Below are 10,787 nucleotides of genomic sequence, written 5' to 3'. Positions count from 1 at the left end.
TGTGGGTGTCTGAGTTTTGTTGGGCAGAAAACCCAGATAGGTAGAAAGTAGTGCTTGGCCTCATTCCTTGTCACCCATGAGATGTGGACAAGGTCTTCCAATAAAGGTCATCCTTCATGTTACTGTCTTTTAAATCTTTGCTGGTATTTCAATGTCCTTCTTGAAATGTTTATTTCAAAACTGAATACAGCGGTTCTGTAGTGCTCACAGTCATCCCAAATACAGAAAAATCGTACTTTTCACTGGTAAAAAAAACAAAACAAAACAAAACAAAACAAACAAACAAACAAACAAAAAAACACAAACAAAAACCCACTGACTGGATGGTCGGGCCCAAGGGTTGTTGTGAGTGGCCAGTCACAAGTTGTGTTCCCCAGGGCTCAGTATTGGGACCAGTTTTGTTTAAAATTTTTATTGATGATCTTGATGAGGTGATTGAGCACACCCTCAGTCACTTTGCAGACACCACATTGCATAGGAGTGTTGATCTGCTTGAGGGTAGGAAGACTCTGCAGAGGGATCTGGATAGGCTGGACTGATGGGGCACGTCCAATTGTATGGATTCAACAAGGCTAAATGCTGAGTGCTACATTTGAGTCACAACAACCCCATGCAGTAATGCAGATCTGGAAAAGAGTGGCTGGAAAATTGCCCTGCAGAAAACGGACCTGGTGGTGCTGGTAAACAGCTGACTGAACTTGAGCCATCGGTGTGCCCTGGTGGCCAGAAAGGTCAATGCCTCCCTGGCCTGCATCAGAAATAGTGTGGTCAGCAGGACTAGGGAAGTGATTGTCTCTGTGTATGTGCCACTGGGGAGACCATACCTCAAATATTGTGTTCTGTTTTGGACCCCTCACTGTAAGAAGGCTACTGAGTTGCTTGAGGCACGTGCAGAGAAGAGCAATGTATGTGTTTCTGATGCAGAGATGCCTGACAGGCTGCACCAGTGTTAACATGGAATGAGTTCTGAGACAGCTGCTTGAGGTCTAGACCACCTCTGAGCTTGTTTGACACTGAATGTGAATTAAGGAACCCCCAAAGCTGTTACAAGGATTGGGGCAGGGCTCTGAGTTGTGTGAACATGGGCAGACTGCTTCCAGGCTTGAGCTGACCCATCTACCTTCATCTAACGCATGCTCTCTGGACCCAGGAGGCTGGGGACTTGGTACTTCAGTCCCAGCATGGATACGTGCATCAGCCTCTGCAGCACAGGATGAAGGCTGTCAGTATCACCTTCTGAAACAGGCTGAGGTGCAGCCTGTAATCACAGGCTCCAAGATTTCTTCTCAAAACCCAAGGCCATGTTGCAGCAGCCCCAACACAGCTGTCTGTGGAGTGTCAGAGGGTGTGAAGAAGGGAGTGAAACTTCATGTTCCCCAAGGGAACTTGGATATCTTTTTAGAGGAAACACAGCAAACAGTGGTAACACCTGCTGTTGTTATGTCTCTGTACAGAAAGAGGTATCTACAAGGGGCTGAGCTGTTCTGGAGGTGTGGTATGCTGTGCATTCACTGTTGAGAACAGGATGTTCCAAGAGGCCAGATTCCAAATGAAATGGGGCTGACTCCTGGAGGCCTCCTCACCTCTTCCTCCTTGGGTGTACAGGAAACACCCAGAGTCATTTCCTTCAGAAATGGGAACAAGCACTGGCTCAGTACAGACCTGAGGAGTTGGCACAGTTTGGTTTCAGTTGGATTTGAAAGTGGAAACATTGCGTTTGCTAACTCCTTTCTAAAACCTTAAATTAACATCTGTTATCTCAGTAGTGAAGTTCCTTCCCCTGCCATTTACGCAACATAAATGCATCCATCTCTCCTCTCATCTGTACTTTGTTGGTTTGTACAGTCATATAACCACGCACAGAGCCTACAAGTGATCCCTACTCACAGGGTTACCACTCAAAGGTAAAATGGGGAGAAAGAAAGGCTAACAAATGAAACCTGACAGGCATTCAATATGCCCTTATTGCTAGGACATGTTGGCTGTTGTTATCTGGCACTTTTTGCCCTGAGTCTCCTGAGCAGCTTTTCCAGGGGAGAAATGGAGGCTCAAGGAAGCTAACTGGAAGCACGAGGATAGACTGGGTGCTGTGGAGTAGCTCCACTGCCCCGTGGCTTTTATGAAAGTGCCCCACAGCCCACTTTTGTCCTAGCTAAATCCTACCCTTTACAGAGCAACTGCTAAGTGATTCATAGTTGCTGTAGGCGTACCAGTCCCTGGTGGAGCAGCCATGGTGCTCTTCAGACTGAGAGGCCGTGCATGTCACACAGTCCAGGAGTATCTGCCACATTGCCTAAGTCCCTTAGGCTCTCCTGATAAACCATGTCAGCGTGGGCATAAAGCAATGCCTGGATTCCTATGTCCTCCTTATCCCAGGTGTCAAAGCACCTCTGTGGGACTGCTGTGGGGCTGCAAGGGAACATAAAAACTAACCTAGAAAGGTTTGAGTACAGAGAATTTTATTAGAATATTCAAAAAGTCTGGCAGCAGCTCTTGTCTTTCTGGAACCTTGCCTTCAATAAGGCATGAGTTGTTGGTTACCTTAAGGTGAGTTGCTGAAATTTAATAAACAAAATTATTAAATCCAAATGTTGCCTAAAATGACCTAAGGTACCAGACCCTTCTGGCTTGAACAGCTGTTCGCTAAGACAGCCATCAAACATCCACAATTACATTTTGTACCTTATTGTAGAGCAAGCAAAGAGGAGAGGGAAAACTGTTCTTCTAACCCAGCATCCTAGCACTGAGCTCGGGGAGGCGATGGACTGGAAAATCTTCAGCTCATTCTGTCAAAACACCCCCAGGCCTCGGTCGTTTTGGAGCGTACATCCTGTTGGAGCCACGCGTGGTTAACCCTGCCAGACCTGTGGTCTCCTCTTCGCCTGGGGTTGCTGGAGCAATGATTACATCTGCTCACCCGAGCCCCGGGCTCCTGGCATGCCTCTGACAAGGGGCATAGCTTTCGTGGCACATCACCTGTGTGCTCATGCACGTCTATTTTCTTCCGTTTCCTTTTCCCTTTGCTGCATTCCAGCCTGGCAGGATAAATTGCTATTATATAACCTTAACAGGAGAAAAATAAACAGGTGCTGATGCTTTCTATCAGGGGGCAGATGACATATGAAATATGAACCGGTCTGTAGGCAGTTGTGCCAGTGCCTCAGCAGATACGGGCCCTATGTTCAGAATCAGAAATGTCTTTGAAGTCCTCTTGGAATCTGTGTTGTTTTCAGATAATTGAGAATTTAAGTCATGGCTGGTTTTGCAGTGTCTTGGGGTTTTGACTGTCAGATGGGTATCCACTCAATATTGATTTCCTTATGGCATGACACCCTTACAGGTAACAGAAAGGACAACAACACTGGTTTATCTCAGCTGACATATATGTTCTCCTAATTTTCTGGTTCTGTAAGTCATCTTAAGAGGAATCTAATTTGGAAGCCAATACTGAAATGAATCTAAACTAGACTCCAATAGACTGTGTAGGAGACAGTTATTACAGTGTTGCCTCAGAGGTTAAATGAGTGAGATTATGACTTTAGAGGAGGAAGCAAGGTGTGTGACAAAGTGAGATTAAGTTCAGTAAACAGTGTCTGAGGCCTTTCCCTTAGGTTGTAAATTCTTGGATCCTCTCGAGCCCTGTATAGGTTCAGATGCCAAGGAATGTATGTTTCTCTGAGCTTCCATAGTGTAAATGATGGAGGGTAAGCTTCTGGAACTGTCTTACAGAAAGCCTCAGCAGAAACACCTTCAAACAGATAACTCATTGACCAGCCCAGGCAGTTCCTCCGGTACTCATGTCAAACTGAAACGAAAGATAACTCTTGGGCTGGGAACACCTACCTCCTTCCAGAAATCTGAGCTTCTTCAGAAATGATCTGGAGCATCTTGAAAACCTGACGAGCGCACTGAGTTGAATGTCCCTATCCTGTTTCCTTAGGTGCTTAAAAAAATAAAAATAGAATGGATTATTAAAAAAAAAAAAAAGAAACACATTCATCTTGAAAGGCAGGTGTAATCTGAAGACTGATGGGTGAACTCCCAGGTACCTTTACATTTCATAGAGTCAATATTTGTTCTTTCTCCATTTATAACCCCATTACTCTCTCAAGGTGGGCAGGAGCTTTCAAAGGGAGACCATTTGTTTCTCCTGATGAATGCATTAATGCAGCGGTTCGTCACAGTAAATTATACCTACTACCACAACCTTCTCGTGCAAGGGAAATAGCAAGCCAAAAATTTATGATCAGATCACAGCTTTTCATTATTTTAAAGGAAGCCAGCCTCTACTCTTCATTACTGTGCAAACAGTGAGCAAGCTTAGGAGAAAATTTGATCCAAAATCCCTTGATTTGCAAAACCCCTTTAGAAGTCATAACATTATTTTCCACTATGCTGGTTCAACTTCATGCAGTGTTATTCCAGAAAGATACGTGAGAGAGAGAAACTGACTTCATCTTATGTCTCACTTAGCATCCACTGAATTCGTAGAAGGGCTTCCACCTGAGAACCAGGCTTTACAAGCTTCACATCTCTGCCTCATCCTCCATAAAGGCAGCAGCAACTATGGACACCAGCTTTCTAACCCAGCTGAAGAAGCCCTCCACTCTTCTAGGTAATCATAACACCATTTGTGGCAGTTTTATTTCACTGAAAACCCCTCAAATCAGCGCTCAGGTCACCCTGGGACTCTGTAATAAACACAGATGCTTTTCCTCTCATGTCAGAAGGTGCATTTTGTGGAGGGAGGGTTATGGGGATGCTAGCTGGTGAGCTGTCTCAGGGCAGATTTGGTGAGCTGAAAATAAATAATTCTACCTGTCGTTGCAGGAAAGAAGAAGAAGGTGGTTTGGCTCGTTTTGTATGTAACGAGAGGGGGTTAGCAGGTGAAGCAAGAAATTGTCAACAGTGTAGTAATGAATAGAAAAGATTCTCCACTGCAAAGGGCTGGTCCAGCAAAAAATCAAAAAAGGGTTTGGAAGCTCCAGTCCCTCTTTACCTCACCTGCTACAAACAGGTACTACTGCTTCAGTCATTCACCAGAGGGTGAGTTTCTGTTTCTGAGGTATAACCTGAATATAGAAATGCCACCTTTTATACTAGTCTTATGTAATTCCCTGTTGTTTACAAGCACTAATCATTAGTTTAGTGCTTGCGAGCAGCTCTGCACATAACAGTGCAGTCAGTCCAGGCAGCCCCTAACCAGGTGAACTCAGACATCTCCTGTAATCTCCCCAGATCTCCTGCAAGCCAGCTGCATAGCCTGCTTCCTTCCTCTGTGCTCTTTGTAGCTGGTCCAGCAAGTAACGTTACTGCAGTAAGTACCAGGGAGGGCTCTTCCAGCCAGGTGTCCTGAGACAATGAAGGCAGTGATATTTCGGTATGGGATTTCTGCAGTGGGAAGTGTCTCTTGTCTAGAAGTTAAGTGGAGTTCCCTAATGCCACTGTTGTGGCTACAGAGTGCAAAGGTTTGAATGGCCTGAACTTCCACACCATTGTAAGCTCCTCAGTCTGTTTTAGATGACATAATCCAGCTCTGTCTGCAATGCCCAGCGCACCTGGGCTTTGTCACTGGATAGTCTCCTGAGACCATTGTAAGATAAATAACTGGCAATATTATTGTCCTGAGTACTTAAATGCATGTGGAAGTGTACAGTTACTTTTGAAACACTGCTTTCAAATAGAAAAAAAAATAAAATAAGGGAAAAGAAATTGTACTCTAAGTAATATTTCTCCTTTTAAGTACATGCGAAAAAGAACATATCTGTTCTGCTTCCTGCAAATGGCAGACCGAGTCTATTGTTGAATTTGCACTTACGCTAGTGAAATTACACTTGGGATTAATGTTGCCCATTCAGCAGAAAGGCATTTCCTTTATTTCCCTTTGATTTCTTACCAGTTTGTGATTTGTGAGCCAGTGATTTTTTTTGGTGAAATTTGCTATCTGCAAGAAAACAGAGAAATACCTTGTGCCTGTAGGCAATGATAAGCCTGAGGCAAAAGCTGATGTCCAAGTTATGCTGGGAAAAGATTTGCTCACTATACATTCCTCATGTGCTCTTGGGCTCTGCCTTCAACTAGACCTGCCCTTCAATAAAGAGAATTTCAGAAAGTGATAAGCTTCAATGAAAACTGCTTTCCTGCAATCTAGAGTTGTTCAAATTTGCTGATGATCAAAGGACTTGAGGATGTGAGGGACTCAGAGAGCCATATTGTCAGTTCACTCTCATGGGAGAAGAAAGTCCTGGTGTTGAACCTGAGAAGTCAGTAAGGACCTTTTCACTGACTTCAGTCTTGAGCCCAGCCTCTGCTGAATGCCCCTGTAAGAATGATCTATCTATAAGGATGTGGGAGCATGGCAGCCAGCAGCCTGGGCTGTGTCTGTTCTGGAGTCTGGAGGTGGGACTGCAGGATGCAGCTTTTCCTGGGCAGCTCTGATCAGGCCTGCCCGAGGGACCAGGGATTCAGTTCTTAGCCCATGCCACTGCATCTTCACTTCAGAACTTCTGAAATACCACTGGGAGGTTTTGCACGCACCTGGCTGTGCTCTTACTGTCGTTGAGCACGAGTTAGCTCACTTTTGATCTTCAGCTCATACAAAAAGAAAGGTCGCAATCCTATTAATACTGACACATATGCTGAACTCTCTGCATAATTTCACTGGCTTCTTTCAGACCTGTACACTAACCAGGATCAAGACTCATTCCTTGGCCCTGAACCAGCTGGCACCATCTGGCCATGTTCATACAATCAAACTCCAAAGCAGGATTCCTCCCTTCCTGTTGGGAATGGCTGAATTCCCTGCTAGCCCCCAGGCCACACTCAGAAGTTGTCTGGATGCTGGGTGGCTTGGGTCAAAAGCATGCCAAGGACAGGTCTAACAGGTAACTGTAACCAGAGCTGCAGTGCCTGTGTCCAGACCCTTGCTTCCTTCACCTTATTGCTATAGATGTGGATGTGATGCAAGGGCTTCATGGCCACGTTTGGAAATGGTCATTTTGGTGGGAAAAAAGGTCTCTGGCAACTAAATGGTTTTCCCATGTAAGTGTCCTATGCAAGTTATAACAGTAGTTGTAATAAGGATGGGGTGCGACCGTGTGTAGATGTGTTGGGACAGGAGGCTCTGGGGGAGCACTGAAGGACTCTTCTGTTATTCTTGGTGCTACTGCACTCACATGCCTTCAGGCAGAGTCCACGAGGTTTGGGATAGGTTCTGGGGCATCATCTTAAGTGTCATATGAAGGCTGGATGTTGAGATGATCCCTATTTTGTATCACTGTACATTGTAGCACGTTTCTCCCACAGGACAAGCAGAGAACTTCCAGACAAGTAAATCTGAGGAAGAATTCTGGTGTCTGTGGAAATGAACGACAATGTAAGTTATGTGGGAGGATTGGTAGGCAATGTGTGAAAATGTTAACAAAATAAATATTTGGAGACTACAAAAGGATCCACAAAAAAATATAAAACCTTTCTCTTCATGTCACACTGCTTATTTGAGTGTCCATGGCTGCTTGAGAAAGAAAAGAAAGATATTTTCAGGTGTAAAATTAGTCCTTTTATTTAATAAGCAGTTCAAGAGTGCTGTTGAATATATTGAAGGAAAGATAGCAGTAACAGTGAAAAAGCCAGTATGTACCATCATCCAAGTGACTGAGAAACCCTCCCAGGAAAGCCATTAGGAGAGTACTAAGGAGCCAGGTCAAGTGGGAGAAAAGTTTCATGTTAAAGGTATAAGAAAACAGCGTAAGTCGTCTTAAAGGTCTTGGAGCACTTCATGGTCTCAGTTGGGTGCCATGTGCCCACGTATCAAGAAACGTCAGGAAGCAACATCTAAAGAGTCAAGACAGATGAAGCACAGGGAAAAAGAAGAATCCAGCTTATGTCTGAGAAACTCTGATCATTGAAATCCTTGTTTCTGGAAATCCTTATGTTTGCGGTGGAGTACAAAGATGAAGCATGAAGATGACTCCAGTTCCCTGTAGTTCTAGTGCAGTTCTAGTGCACCCCGCACACAAGGCAGCAACTAAGTCCAATTGGATATGCAGGTCTGAAATTGGACATGGGGTAATGGCTTTAAACTAAAAAAGGGTAGATTTAACGGATATAAGGAGGAAGTTCTTTACTGTGAGGGTGGTGAGGCACTGGAACAGGCTGCCCAGAGAAGCTGTGGATGCCCCATCCCTGGAGGTGTTCAAGACCAGGCTGGATGGGGCTTTGGGCAGCCTGGGCTGGTGGGAGGTGTCCCTGCCATGGCAGGGTCTGGAACTGGATGGTCTTTAAAGACCCTTTCAACCCAACCATCCTATGACTCTATGAAATAAAGCACCAGGCTGTACCGTATGCTCTAATGTAAAACATGTCATTACTGTGAGGAGAATGCCAGCTGAGAGAGGTTTCAACATCAGTTACTTAGGGCAGCCATGAGAAGAAAGGTTTTAGCTTTCTTGTGAATCCCTTTGTAGTCTCCAAATATTTATTTTTGTAACGTTTTCACACATTTGAAAATTTTGCATTGCTCTATACAACATTTCTCAATGTTTCTGTGAGATAAATGCATTACCTGGGGCCTTTGCTGGACACAGAATTAGCAACACTCCCACTCCAAACCTGTCCCAGCATGGAACAAATCCCCCAGGATTTATATTTGTTTTGTAAACTGGGTTGATGGAGAGACATAAGTGTGAAAACTTCCCAGGCTCATCAGTTTGAATATTCTGCATAGCTGTTGTTTAATGTTGAATACGGAGACAGGAAAATATTTTTACTCCTGAGATTCTTGGTGTTTTATTGCAAAACTGCATTATATGAACTCCTGTGCTTCCATACTGATGAAAGCAAACTGTGCTCACTTCCATGAGTAACCCCATCTGTTTCCATAAGACACTCCTAAGGGAAAGATCAAAAAAAAAAAAGAAAAAAAAAGTACAAAGAGCCATGCTGTGCTGGGAAGCTTTGCTAGTTTATATTTGATGCTGTCTCCACCCAGTTTAGACAGTTTTCTATAGGTATAAATGCATGTATATTTTGTTATTAATTGACATTCATTTATGAGGAGATAGTGTGGCCAAGTGGACAGAACTCTAACTGGGCTCAGGTAAGTATTTAATCAATTCTCATTTCTGATACAGCTGCCCCTAGCTGACCCTGAAATATGTGTGACCTCAGAGAAATGACTGCTTTACTTCCACCGTGACTGAAATGGAAGAATACAACAGTGTTCTCAAGGAGAATGCTTTGAGACATTATAGAAAACACAGTAAGAAGATGAGTCCTAGCACATTTGTACAAATATACCTGTTTGTGACTGTGTAAATAAACACAACTTCAGCCTTACGGATGATTCTCTAGCTGAAACCTAATCCTGGTCCTGTTCTTCTACTGACCAGCCCTTCTTCAAGCTGATGGTGCTTTAGCCTAGCAAAGCAGACGTTAGCGGTGCAGGGTGAGAGAAAAACAGGAAAGCATTGCCAAATATCAGCCCTAGAAAGCAGCAAGATGAGCACATACAGCATTAAACTAGGAATTAAGCTATCTGGGTTTTGACTGTCATTCATAAACTAGGTGATATTGGGGTGACCAAACTGCATGATGAATTTCTTCACTTCTCAGTGCCTCAGTTTTCCTAGTTGCAGTTGTAGTTAACTGTATTTAAAGCACATTGGGCATATGCATGTTTCAGATATTACAGTTTTATGTAGCAGGAGAAGGATAGGACCTGCAAGAGAGAAGAAAGAGCAATGCACTTAAATTCATGGTGATAAAGGAGGACTGAGGTACAGTTGTTAAGCATGGAGGAGAGAAAGAAAGCAATCTTTCCTCCAAGCTAAGATGTAACTGCATCTCAGTTCTGGCCTATTCTCCCTTCTGGGTGGCTTTGGGGACAAGGGATCCAAGAAATTGTGCATGATCACATGCATTATTATCTATCCCCAGGAGACATCTTCGAAGGCATAGTTAGATTTCAAGGGCTGTTAACCCCAAAAACAAAGACCCACATTGGCGTGCCCATGATTCATGTTTACCCCATAAGACTATCCATGAGAGACAGACCATCCTTTGTCTGTGCTGCTGTTGGGACAGGTGGCCTCTTCCCGTTTGAAACACACAGCTGATGATCCCGTAAGGAATAAGGGTATTATGGAAATGGACTTTAACAGAATTGCCTGTTTCTCAAAGGTTGATATGTATATATATATATTAGTATTATTATTTTTAGCAAGAGCTGTTTTATCCTTTGCTCTTGGAAGGCATCTTTACAAACGTGTTTAAAAACAAAGTTTTCACATGACATTGATGTAAGCTCCCAAACCTCTGGTTAATGTTATTAACAATAACATAAAGGGCTGCTCAAGCACACTTCCCATGTTTAGCCTTAAACCCCTTGTCATCAGAGTTCTTTTTCATTCCCATATACTGAGTCAGCCAAACCTAATTACCCTTTAATCAGTAAAATCAACACCTGCTAACAGGGTGGGCTCTTTTCAGCAAATACAGCTTCCCTTTTCCAGAGCGCTGATAAATTTCCAGGGGCCCTATTACCTCTTTATCCCGCTGATAAGGAGCTTTGGCTGATAATCTGGTAATAGGCACAGTTATCTCACGCCTCTGAGGCTGTAGTGGTGAATCTTCCTCTTGGCAAGGGCAGCAGAGCTAGGTGAGAAAGGGGTTATGCGTAGATGCAGGGAGCCAAATGTCCTGATCTGTTCTATTTAAAGCTTAGGCCAACCTCTAGCAGGTGGGATTAAAGTGGGTGAAACAAAGCAGCCAGCAGAGGTTCCTGATTG

At 43.9% G+C, this 10,787-nt stretch overlaps 1 long non-coding RNA gene across 1 annotated transcript; it reads left to right on the top strand.

The window, feature by feature from the left end:
- The first annotated feature begins 4,787 nt into the window (after positions 1-4,787).
- LOC121068795 lies at positions 4,788-9,580 on the top strand. The gene is made up of 3 exons (XR_005819096.1): positions 4,788-5,046; positions 7,306-7,375; positions 9,132-9,580. It is a non-coding gene; the product is annotated as an uncharacterized LOC121068795 (long non-coding RNA).
- Positions 9,581-10,787: the final 1,207 nt, after the last annotated feature.

The sequence above is a fragment of the Cygnus olor genome, chromosome 3, assembly GCF_009769625.2.
Source record: "Cygnus olor isolate bCygOlo1 chromosome 3, bCygOlo1.pri.v2, whole genome shotgun sequence".
NCBI classification, from domain to species: Eukaryota; Metazoa; Chordata; class Aves; order Anseriformes; family Anatidae; genus Cygnus; species Cygnus olor.
This window is presented reverse-complemented; position numbering and strand designations above follow the sequence as displayed.